Source organism: Bubalus bubalis, chromosome 19 (genome assembly GCF_019923935.1).
Source record: "Bubalus bubalis isolate 160015118507 breed Murrah chromosome 19, NDDB_SH_1, whole genome shotgun sequence".
Lineage (NCBI taxonomy): Eukaryota > Metazoa > Chordata > Mammalia > Artiodactyla > Bovidae > Bubalus > Bubalus bubalis.
In genome coordinates, this window is record NC_059175.1 from 25480558 (window position 1) to 25493435 (window position 12878).

At 39.9% G+C, this 12878-nt stretch overlaps 1 non-coding gene across 1 annotated transcript; it reads left to right on the forward strand.

Annotated features, from left to right (window-relative positions):
- Positions 1 to 12526: 12526 nt before the first annotated feature.
- TRNAC-GCA lies at positions 12527 to 12598 on the forward strand. The gene has a single exon. It is a non-coding gene; the product is annotated as a tRNA-Cys (tRNA).
- Positions 12599 to 12878: the final 280 nt, after the last annotated feature.

The following is a 12878-nucleotide window of genomic DNA, read 5'->3' on the forward strand; positions in this document are numbered from 1 at the left end:
CAATGGACTATCCCAAAGCAACCTAAAAACCAAGTTAATGGTCATATAGTACACCAGGTATACATAATTTCTAAAGGAATTTGAGACAGGAAAATATTTTGTGTGGATCTGTTTAGCTGATTACAGTAGCTATGTTTTCAAGAAAGAATCATCTGAAATGAATAAATCCAATTCAAAAAATAAGTATAAAGGTGAATATAACACATATAGTTTTCCTTAGAAGATAATAATATTTATAATCTTTATAGATAAAATGCTACAGGAGGATGGAGTAATCAGTAATTAAAATTTTCTGAAGATGTCAGAGTTGTGGTCATAGTATATGGAAAAGACCTTAAAAGAGAATTATTTCATTACAAGAAGAGCTGGATAGATAGACATTCCAAGTAAAAGCAGAAGAAATAGCACAAATATAGAGAAACATATAGGATTGAGAAGGGCTTCTCTGGTGGTTCAGCAGTAAAGAATCCACCTGCCAATGCAGGAGATTGCCGGTTCTGTCCCTGGGATGGGAAGATCCCCTGGAGAAGGAAGTGACAACCCATTCCAGTATTCTTGCCTGGGAAATCTCATGGACAGAGGAGCCTGGCAAGCGGTAGTCCATGGGGTCACAAAAGAGTCTGACAGGACTTAATAACAACAACAATGACAACAGGATTTTGAGGCAGCTACTGTAACCCATGAGTCTGGAAAAATTGAATTGTGCAGGTCCTAGAATGACATATGCTCCCTGGTGGCTCAGGCAGTAACAATCTGCCTGCAAAGCAGGAGACCCCGGGTTTGATCCCTGAGTTGGGAAGATCCCCTAGAAAGGGAAATGGCAACGCACTCCAATATTCTTGCCTGGAGAACCCCACGGGCAGAGGAGCCTGGCAGGCCACAGTTCATGGGGTCACAAAGAATCGTACATGATTGAGCGACTAACACACGCTAGAATAGCATTCTATTAAAGCATTCAAACTTGATCCTGTAAACAACGTAGAGACATTAAGGCCATAAGGCATGACTAGCTCTGTAATTGTTACTATGAAATATACGAAAACACAACTAAATTCATAAATTCATAAATTAATTCATAAATTAAAACAACCAGTCCCTCCGGCGCAGGTGCAGTCCCGCTTCAGGGCAGAGGATGAGGGTGTACCCACTTTAGCCTTCCGCAGGGGCCACTGGGAAGGACTCTAAGGTGGAGTTTCAAGTCCCTGGGATCTGAGGGCCAGACTTGTGACCCTGGAAAGCATACTCACCTTCTCTAAAGACTGTGACAGAAGTTTTCAAGCATTGTTCAAATTTCACCCCAACTGTAAGAGAACACGCCTACTGAGGACCGTGAGCGGTCCTGGACCTTTGACCACTTGAAGCGTGCTTCCGAAGCTCAATGAGAGAACTGAACGCCATTTCTGTAAACTTCTTCCAAGAAAGTGAAATGTACCAACTCTGTCACCTCTCCTCCGTCAACTATCTTCTCAAACAGTGACAATTCAGGTCTGAAAATACCTCAAATCCTTATGAGAAACTCAAAGGGTCCTGGTGCGCACCTGTCTTCCAAAGCCGCTTGCATAGGACCCAGCGCAGCCCTCGGGCACTGAAGTGGAGCACGGCACCGCCGTGCTTGAGGCCTGGCCCATCGGGACGATGCTGACACACAAAAGTGGGCATCACTGGAAACTGGGATCCCTCTAGACCACAGATGACCAGGGCATTTTCTATAAAGGTACCCTGTACACACACGGCAGGCGCTGCGCTGGGTGGGGCCATCTTCGAGCCAGGGCAAGGGGAGGCGGACCCCTTTCTGAGAATGAGGATGAAAGCCAGGTCCAGTTGCAGACTCGGCTCTCGGCAGCCTATTAGCTGCAAACCTACCTACGGGGACTAGGCAGGTAGAGTAAATGAGTGCTGGAGCCTGCAAGGTAAGTCGCTTCAGTCGTGTTTGATTCTTTGTGATACTATGGACTACACCCCGCCAGGCTCCTCTGTCCATGGGATTCTCCAGGCAAAAATACTGGAGTGGCTTGCCATACCCTCCTCCAGGGAATCTTCCCGACCCAGGGATTGAACCCACCTCTCATTATGTTTCCTGCATTGTCAGGTGGGTTCTTTACCACTAGCACCACCTGGGAAGCTGGAGTGAGGGGAACTGTGGCCAAATGGAGAGCATGTGCCTGTGTAAAGAGGGCACTTTTCTGTTCTGCTTACTGCTGTCATGTGGGAATGCAGGCCCCAGTGTGGCTGACTGATACGGTGGCTTGTTGTAGCCACCCTGCAGAGATAGGATGGACCCCTGTGTGGGTGTCAGACTCACTGGGACCTCATGGCCTGTAGCCTGCCAGGCTTCTCTGTCCATGGGATTCTCTGGGCAGGAATACTGGAATGGGTTGCCCCTTTTTTCTTCAGGGGATCTTCCTGACCCAGGGATGAAACCCATCTGTCCTGCCCTGGCAGTTGGATTCCCCCACCCAACTCCAAATTTGGTTTGAATGTCAAGACTGGTGATGTCACACACACACACACACACCAAGAAGTTATGAAATTTTTATTGCTTATGTAATTGAGGTCTCTCTCTGGAGAGCAGGTCTGAAATGCCTTGAAACAAGGGAAAGAGCCTGGCTTAGTTTTTATTGTGGTTAAGGGCTGGGGCTGAGGAAAGGGTTCCTGCACACGGGCTAGGGCCTCACCTAGTTTGAATCTTCCACAGGCACCAAAGGAAGGAGCACTCAGGCTTTCTTATCGGCTTGCCCATATGGGTGGGTGGGGAAAAGCAAGGGCCAGGCTTAAAAGCTATCTGTAGTTAGACATAAAAAAATCACTTAATTACAATGAAGAAAATAATAACTGTGCTGGAAGTTTTAGTATTAGTCATACCTAACATTTATTGAGTGCTTACTCAAGTCCAAGGCCTGTTCTAAGTGTTTTATTTTTTAGCAATTTTTCAATTGAGATAAAATTCATATACCATGAAGTGCACTGTTTTAAAGTACCTAATTCAGTGAGTTTTCAATCATTCAGTTTTGTGCAACTGTCACCACTATCTAATTCCAGAACATTCCCATCATCTTAAAAAGAAGCCCAGTGACTTCTAGCGGTTATTTCCTATTGCCCTTTCTCCCTAGCCCTGGGCAACCACTAATCTACTTTCTGTCTCCATTGGCCAGTTCTAAACATTTCATATAAATGGAATCATACAATAAAAATAAAAAACCTCTAACAGTTCAAATAGAAAGCGTATGGAATAAGTTCATAGCTTCTCAGTAGGTGCTGTTAACATTTCAGGCATGTCTATTTAATAACACAACATATGATTATGACCAGAAGACATTATAATGCATACAGCCTTTGACACACCAAACCCTTTACTGCTGCTGCTGCTGCTAAGTCTCTTCAGTCGTGTCCGACTCTGTGCGACCCCATAGACGGCAGCCCACCAGGCTCCCCCATCCTTGGGATTCTCCAGGCAAGAACACTGGAGTGGGTTGCCATTTCCTTCTCCTATATAGTGCTAAAACAATAAAATTGAAAATTTAAATAATAGTTTTGTTTGCAGTTACAACCTTTTGCTAAATGTTGTATAAAAAAGAAAACTCCCACAGCAGTAACAACAACAACAACACCACCTGCGAAGCCCAAGACATCCACCAATTTTACTTAAAAGCTTTTGTTGGCTTCCCACTACTATTATTACTACTGCTACAAGCAATTGCTACCTACCTTGTATTGAGTGCCTGCTATGGGCCAGATTGTTTTGTTCTGTTTTAGAAGTTATTAGAAATTTTTTATTCTGGAAAGAACACTTAACATGAGATTTACCCTTTTAATGAATTTTAAAGTGTATTTAAGAGGAGGTGGCAAGAATACACAGAAAAAAACTATACAGAAAATATCTTAATGACCCAAATAACCACAATGGTGTGATCACTTACCTAGAGCCAGACATCCTGGAGGGTGAAGTCAAGTGGGCCTTAGGAAGCATGACTACAAACAAAGCTGGTGGAGGTGATGGAATTCCAGCTGAGCTATTTCAAATCCTAAAATATGATGCTGTGAAAGTGATGCACTCAGTGTGATGGCAAATTTGGAAAACTCAGCAGTGGCCACAGGACCAGAAAAGTTCAGTTTTCATTCCATTCCCAAAGAAAGGCAATGCCGAACAATGTTCAAACTACCACACAATTGCACGCATCTCACACTCTAGCAAAGTAATGCTCAAAATTCTCCAAGCTAGGCTTCAACATTATGTGAACTAATACTGTCTAGATGTTCAAGCTGGATTTAGAAAAGGCAGAGGAACCAGAGATCAAATTGCCAACATCTATTGGATCATAGAAAAAGCAAGAGAATTCCAGAAGAACATGTACTTCTGCTTCATTGACTACACTAAAGCTTTTGACTCTGTGGATCACAACAAACTGGAAAATTTTTAAAGAGATGAGAATACCATACCACCTTACCTGCCTCCTGAGAAATCTGTATGCTGGTCAAGAACAGTTAGAACCGGACATGGAACAATGGACTAGTCCCAAATTGGGAAAGGAGTATGTCAAGGCTGTATGTTGTCACCTTACTTATTTAACTGCTATGCAGAGTGCATCATATGAATTGCTGGGCTGGATGAAGCACAAGCTCGAATCAAGATTGCTGGGAGAAATATCAATAACCTTAGATATGCATATGACACCACCCTTATGGCAGAAAGTGAAGAGGAACTAAAGATCCTCTTGATGAGGGTAAAAGAGGAGAGGGAAAAAGTTGGCTTAAAACTCAGCATTCAAAAAACGAAGATCATGGCATCTGGTCCCATCACTTCATGGCAAATAGATGGGGAAACAATGGAAACAGTGATAGTCTTTATCTTCTTGCGCTCCAAAATCACTGCAGATGGTGACTGCAGCCATGAAATTAAAAGACGCTTACTCCTTGGAAGAAAAGCTGTGACAAACCTAGACAGCGTAGTAAAAAGCAGAGATACTACTTTGCTGACAAAAGTCTGTCTAGTCAAAGATATGGTTTTTCCAGTAGTCATGTATGAGTTGGACCATAAAGAAAGCTGAGTGCTGAAGAATTGATGCTTTTGAACTGTGGTATTGAAGAAGACTGTTGAGAGTCCCTTGGACAGCAAGAAGATGAAGCCAGTCCATCCTAAAGGAGATCAGTCCTGGGTGTTCATTGGAGGGACTGATGTTGAAGCTGAAACTCCAGTACTTTGGCCACTTGATGCAAAGAACTGACTCATTTGAAAAGACCCTGATGCTGGGAAGGATTGAAGGCAGGAGGAGAAGGGGATGACAGAGGATGAGATGGTTGGATGGCATCACCGACGTGATGGACATGAATTTGAGCAAGCTGTGGGAGTTGGTGATGGACAGGGAAGCCTGGTGTACTGCAGTCCATGGGGTTGCAAAGAGTTGGGCACAACTGAGCAACTGAACTGAACTGAAAGTGTTTACTATATTACTGCTGACTATAGGTATAGTGTTGTAGAGTAGATCTCTAGAGCTTGTTCATCTTGCCTGACTGAAACTCTATGCCCATTGATTAGTCAACTCCCTGTATCCCCCTCACCCTTACCCCTGATAATCACTATTCTGCCCTTTGGTTTTATGAATTTTGCTATTTTGAAATACCTCGTATAGTTGAAATCATATTAATTTTTTGAGGAACTTCTGTACTGTTTTCCATGGCAGCTGCACCATTTTATGTTACTATGAATATGGTGCAAGGGCTCCAATTTCTCCACATGATTACCAACACTTATATGTATGTATGTTATTTATTTAATTATGTAATAGTCATCCTAACAGGTGTGAGGTGATATCTCCTTATGGTTTTGATTTGCAATTCCCAGATGAGAAGTGATACTGAACATCATCATATACCTATGGGTTATCTGTGTATCTTTTTTGGAGAAATATCTATGCAAGATTTTAGGCCCCCCCTTTTTTTTTGGCTGCACCAGCTTCGCATATGGGATCTTTAGTTTCCTGATGAGAGATTAAACCTGTGCCTCTTACAGTGAAAGTGTGGAGTCTTAACCATTGGATCACCAGTGAAGTCCCTCTTAGCGCATTTTTAATTTCATTTTTAGTGTTTTAAATTATTGTGTTTGTAGAAGTTCCTTGTATACTTTGGGTATTAACCTCTTATCAGATAGATGATTTGCAAATATTTTTTTCCTGCCCTGTAGGTTACCTTTTCTCTTTGTTGATTGTTTACTGTGTAGACTCTTTTTAGCTAATGTACTCCCACTCGTTCATTTATTTATTTATTTCTGTTGCCTGTGCTCTTGGTGTCACATCTTTGCCAAGACCAATGTCATGAAACTTTTCTCCTAATTTTTCTTTCAGGAGATTTACAGTTTTGGGTTTACATTTAAGTCTATTTTGAGTTGATTTTTTGGTGTATGGTGTAAGATAAGCATCCAATTTCAGTCTTTTGCATGTGGATATTCCGTTTTCCCAACACCATTTGTTGAAGAGATTGTTCTTTTGCCATTGTCTATTCTTGACTTCCTTATTGAATATCAGTTGACAATGTGTATGTGAATGTATTTCTGAGCTCTCTCTATTCTGTTCCATTGGTTATATGTCTGTCTTTATGCCAGTACCATTACTGTACTTTATAATATATTTTGAAATTAGGAAGTTTGGTACTTCTAGTTTTCTTGTTCTTTCTCAAGATTGATTTGGCAATTTGTAGTCTTTTGGGGTTCCATGTGAATTGTAGAAAAATTTTCTATTTCTTTAAAACATGCCATTGAGATTTGGATGAAGATTGCATTGAATCTGTAGACCACTTTGAATAGTATGGACACTTTGACAGTGTTAAGTGTATATATTATTCTTAATGCTTTACATATAGTAACATTTAAAACTTTTCTAATTCTAGTTTTTAACCTCTTAAATAAACTTTATTTTAGAGCACATTTAGATTAACAGAAAAGTTTAAAAGATAATATAGAAAGTTCCATATACTCTACACTCAATTTTTCCTGTTATTAATATCTTCCATTAGTATTGTTTATTGAACCTGTGTTATACATTATTATTTTTAAAAAGTCCATACTTTGTTTGAACTTCCTTAGTTTCTACATAATTTTTTTTGTTTGTTTGCTTGTTCTAGAATTAATCCAGTATTCTGCATTACCAGTAGACTACTTTTTGCTGTGACAGTTTATAGTAGTGTTCTTATTTATCACAATAATTCTATGTGGTAGGTCTATTATCATTTATTTTTAAAGATGAGAAAAATAAAGCTAGGGTCACACAGAAATTGGACTCAACTCTGGAAATCTGGGTCACAGTCCTTACTCTCAACCACTGTACTGCATTGCTTCTAACATACTGGCTACTCAGTGAAAGGTAAACAAATGCACAACTGTGTGCTTGGATTATGGTCTGAGGCAGCCTGTGGTAAATGCTCTAGAGCCCATATTCAGTTCAGTTCAGTTCAGTCGCTCAGTCGTGTCTGACTCTTTGCGACCCCATGAACTGCAGCACACCAGGCCTCCTGTCCATCACCAACTCCCAGAGTCCACCCAAACCCATGTCCATTGTGTCAGTGATGCCATCCAACCATCTCATCCTCTGTCATCCCCTTCTCCTCCTGCCTTCAATCTTTCAAAGCATCAGGGCCTTTTCAAATGAGTCAGCTCTCTGCATCAGGTGGCCAAAGTACTGGAGTTTCAGCTTCAACATCAGTCCCTCCAATGAACACCCAGGACTGATCTCCTTTAGGATGGACCAGTTGGATCTCCTTGCAGTCCAAGGGACTCTCAAGAGTCTTCTCCAATACCACAGTTCAAAAGCATCAGTTCTTCTGCACTCAGCTTTCTTTATAGTCCAACTCTTACATCCATACATGACTACCGGAAAAACCATAGCCTTGACTAGACGGACCTTTGTTAGCAAAGTAATGTCTCTGCTTTTTAATATGCTGTCTAGGTTGGTCATAACTTTCCTTCCAAGGAGCAAGCGTCTTTTAATTTCATGGCTGCAATCACCATCTGCAGTGATTTTGGAGCCCAGAAAAATAAAGTCAGCCACTGTTTCCCCATCTATTTGCCATGAAGTAATGGGACCAGATGCCATGATCTTAGTTTTCTGAACGTTGAGCTTTAAGCCAACTTTTTCACTCTCCACTTTCACTTTCATCAAGAGGCTTTTTAGTTCCTCTTCACTTTCTGCCGTAAGGGTGGTGTCATCTGCATATCTGAGGTTATTGATATTTCTCCTGGCAATCTTGATTCCAGCTTGTGCTTCCTCCAGCCCAGCGTTTCTCATAATGTACTCTGCATAGAAGTTAAATAAGCAGGGTGACTATATACAGCCTTGACGTACTCCTTTTCCTATTTGGAACCAGTCTGTTGTTCCATGTCCAGTTCTAACTGTTGCTTCCTGACATGTATACAGGTTTCTCAAGAGGCAGATCAGGTGGTCTGGTATTCCCATCTCTTTCATAATTTTCCACAGTTTCTTGTGATCCACACAGTGAAAGGCTTTGGCATAGTCAATAAAGCAGAAATAGATGTTTTTCTGGAACGCTCTTGCTTTTTTTGATGATCCAGCTAATGTTGGCAATTTGATTTCTGGTTCCTCTGCCTTTTCTAAAACCAGCTTGAACATCGGGAAGTTCACAGTTCACGTATTGCTGAAGCCTGGCTTGGAGAATTTTGAGCATTACTTTACTAGTGTGTGAGATGAGTGCAATTGTGCTGTAGTTTGAGCATTCTTTGGCATTACCTTTCTTTGGGATTGGAATGAAAACTGACCTTGGTAAAGGTTATTTGTAGGAGTTTAGTGAAATTTGTATAAGATTTCAACAACGAGATGAAGATTGAGCTAGGCCCTGAGAACTTGGAGAAATAATTGTATAATACTTTATAGTTCTTTTTTCAAATATATTAGAATCCCTGTCCCAGATCATTTTTATAACATCTCCAAGGATAGATGAATGGTTTTGCCCTGGAGTAAATGACTTGGGGACAAGAAGTTTGGAGTCATGATTTAAACTTTCAATGTTTAACCAGTCATATTGTAGAATTTCATTTTACTTCCAAAAGGACAAAACATTTTAAAAATATGGTATTTTTTAACCTGTGAACGTTTAGTCTCAGAGTTAGTTTGATCACATTTCCAAACTCTTTCTCAACCAACTGAAGACAAGGATAGAGTCAATTTTATTTGATGCATTGTGGATTCTTTTACAGCATTCTGGCATATAGGAAATAATGAATAAATATTTGTTGAATGAGTGAATGAACCCTGATTCAATTCAAAGAGATATTAAAGATTGCTTGGTTTTTATGTTGACAGGTAGAGGCTACACAGGGTTTCCCTTATCAAATGAAAACACTATTAATTAGAGAATCTTAGTGTCTTTTAAGACTTGTACATGTTCAAACTCCCTGGAGTCTGTAAAAAGAGGGAACAGAGATGTCCCAGAGAGTCCTGGCTCCTCCCATCAGCTCCCATAACCAGAACTGTAACTCTCTGAATTTATAAAAATATAATTTTCAGAGTGTTCTAGGAGTAGGTTTTATTAGTGTTTACAGCTTTTCTAAAAAGTAAAGAGTAGGTCTTAGAGCATCAAGTTTATTTATTTGAAATCAACTCTGTTGAGAAATTGTTTTAAAATGACAACCTGTAGCTTTCCTTTGTATTAATTAACTGCGTTCACATGGGACAATGATTAAGGGATTTGTGACTAGTTTTATAAAGAATTGACTTTTTTTAAAAAAAAGAAGTGCATTCTGCTTTAGAGGAGAATGTGATATGTATGTCATATATTTGATTTTTGGAGAACTTTCAAATTTGGGACATGGTACTTATGTCAACGATGGTAAGACTGAAAGTGCATCCTTTGGAATTATAACCCCATTCCTGCTACTCTCTCTTTTCTCCCAACTAATGGGAAATGTTTATGAAGAGGAAACTAGCCAATTAGAAACAGTTCTGGCAGAGTAAGTCCAACCTTGCAGGAACCTGGAAAACTGCCCTCTAGTGGAGCTTATTGAAATTTAGAACTGGAGGGTTCCAATAGACAAGTGTCTTAGGGTCAAGGGTGATATGAAATTCCATATTGTTTCTCAAATTTCTCAAAAGCATTGATGGGAATGGCAGTTTAGAATGGAAAGACTAAAGGTTAAATGTGACCTATCAAATATGCATTTATTATTTTATTAATCATTTAAAAATATATATTTATTTTAATTGGAGGTTAATTACTTTACAATATTGTATTGGTTTTGCCATACATCAACATGAATCCACCATGGGTATACACGTGTTCCCCATCCTGAACCCCCCTCCCACCTCCCTCCCCATACCATCCCTCCGGGTCATCCCAGTGCACCAGCCCCAAGCATCCAGTATCCTGCATCGAACCTGGACTGGCAATTCGTTTCATATATGATATTATACATGTTTCAATGCCATTCTCCCAAATCATCCCACCCTCTCTCTCTCACACAGAGTCCAAAAGACTGTTCTATACATCTGTGTCTCTTTTGCTGTCTCACATACAGGGTTATCGTTACCATCTTTCTAAATTCCATATATATGCGTTAGTATACTGTATTGGTGTTTTTCTTTCTGGCTTACTTCACTCTGTATAATAGGCTCCAGTTTCATCCACCTCATTAGAACTGATTCAAATGTATTCTTTTTAATGGCTGAGTATCCATTGTGTATATGTACCACAGCTTTCTTATCCATTCATCTGCTGATGGACATCTAGGTTGCTTCCATGTCCTGGCTATTATAAACAGTGCTGAGATGAACATTGGGGTACAAGTGTCTTTTTCAATTCTGGTTTCCTTGGTGTGATGCCCAGCAGTGGAATTGCTGGGTCATATGGCAGTTCTATTTCCAGTTTCTTGAGGAATCTCCACACTGTTCTCCATAATGGCTGTACTAGTTTGCATTCCCACCAACAGTGTTAAGAGGGTTCCCTTTTCTCCACACCCTCTCCAGCATTTATTGCTTGTAGACTTTTTGATAGCAGCCATTCTGACTGGCATGAAATGGTACCTCAAGTCCCTTGCATTCCTATACACTAATAATGAGAAAATAGAAAGGGAAATTAAGGAAACAATTCCATTCACCATTGCAACGAAAAGAATAAAATACTTAGGAATATATCTACCTAAAGAAACTAAAGACCTATATATAGAAAACTATAAAACACTGGTGAAAGAAATCAAAGAGGACACTAATAGATGGAGAAATATACCATGTTCATGGATTGGAAGAATCAATATAGTGAAAATGAGTATACTACCCAAAGCAATCTATAGATTCAATGCAATCCCTATCAAGCTACCAACGGTATTTTTCACAGAGCTAGAACAAATAATTTCACAATTTGTATGGAAATACAAAAAACCTCGAATAGCCAAAGCAATCTTGAGAAAGAAGAATGGAACTGGAGGAATCAACCTGCCTGACTTCAGGCTCTACTACAAAGCCACAGTCACCAAGACAGTATGGTACTGGCACAAAGACAGAAATATAGACCAATGGAACAAAATAGAAAGCCCAGAGATAAATCCACGCACCTATGGACACCTTATCTTTGACAAAGGAGGCAAGAATATACAATGGAGAAAAGAAAATCTCTTTAACAAGTGGTGCTGGGAAAACTGGTCAACCACTTGTAAAAGAATGAAACTAGAACACTTTCTAACCCCATACACAAAAATAAACTCAAAATGGATTAAAGATCTAAACGTAAGACCAGAAAATATAAAACTCCTAGAGGAGAACATAGGCAAAACACTCTCTGACATACATCACAGCAGGATCCTCTATGACCCATCTCCCAGAATATTGGAAATAAAAGCAAAAATAAACAAATGGGACCTAATTAAAATTAAATGCTTCTGCACAACAAAGGAAACTATAAGCAAGGTGAAAAAACAGCCTTCAGCATGGGAGAAAATAATAGCAAATGAAGCAACTGACAAAGGACTAATCTCAAAAATATACAAGCAACTCCTGCAGCTCAATTCCAGAAAAATAAATGACCCAATAAAAAAATGGGCCAAAGAACTAAACAGACATTTCTCCAAAGAAGACATACAGATGGCTAAAAAACACATGAAAAGATGCTCAACATCACTCATTATCAGAGAAATATTAATCTTTCTTTTTGGTTATTTGGTTATGTCAGTAAGACCTGTGTTTTCAAGGTAATTATAAATGCATTAAAAAGATCTTATAAGCCAAAATAAAGTGAAAAAATAAAAAAGAGTATAGGCAGAATAAAACCTATGAAAAATAGAGGTGTGGTCATTTACTTTGTGGTGACTGGTTCTGATGTTTGATTTTGACTGTGACTTTGAGGGAAAAGTCACCATCTTTAAGTTTTAAAAATTCAGTATTCTGTATAAATTATGTTTCTGTGTAGGTAGCTTGGAAATAGTCAGATGTTCTATGAATTTATCCTGGTGTTCAAGGCAAGTATGTACTGGTCTTAAGAGGGAAGTTCCAAGGATCCCCACCTTGTGTGTAGGGGAATAGTTATCTCTTACACTTCCCTGGTGGCTCAGACGGTAAAGCGTCTGCTTGCAATGCAGGAGACCCGGGTTCGACCCCTGGGTAGGGAAGATCCCCTGGAGAAGGAAATGGCAATGCACTCCAGTACTCTCGCCTGGAAAATCCCATGGACAGAGGAGCCTGGTAGCTACAGTCCATGGGGTCGCAAAGAGTTGGACATGACTGAGCGACTTCACTTTCACTTTCAGGGTTTGATTTGAGTCCTGTTTATAGGATGAATAATGTTGAGAGAAAAAGCACCAAAGATGAACCTCTGCATTTCAAATATCCATTATCTAGCCAGCATTCTGCCACTGGAGTTACATATCTTCATTTCTAAATGCTTCCAGT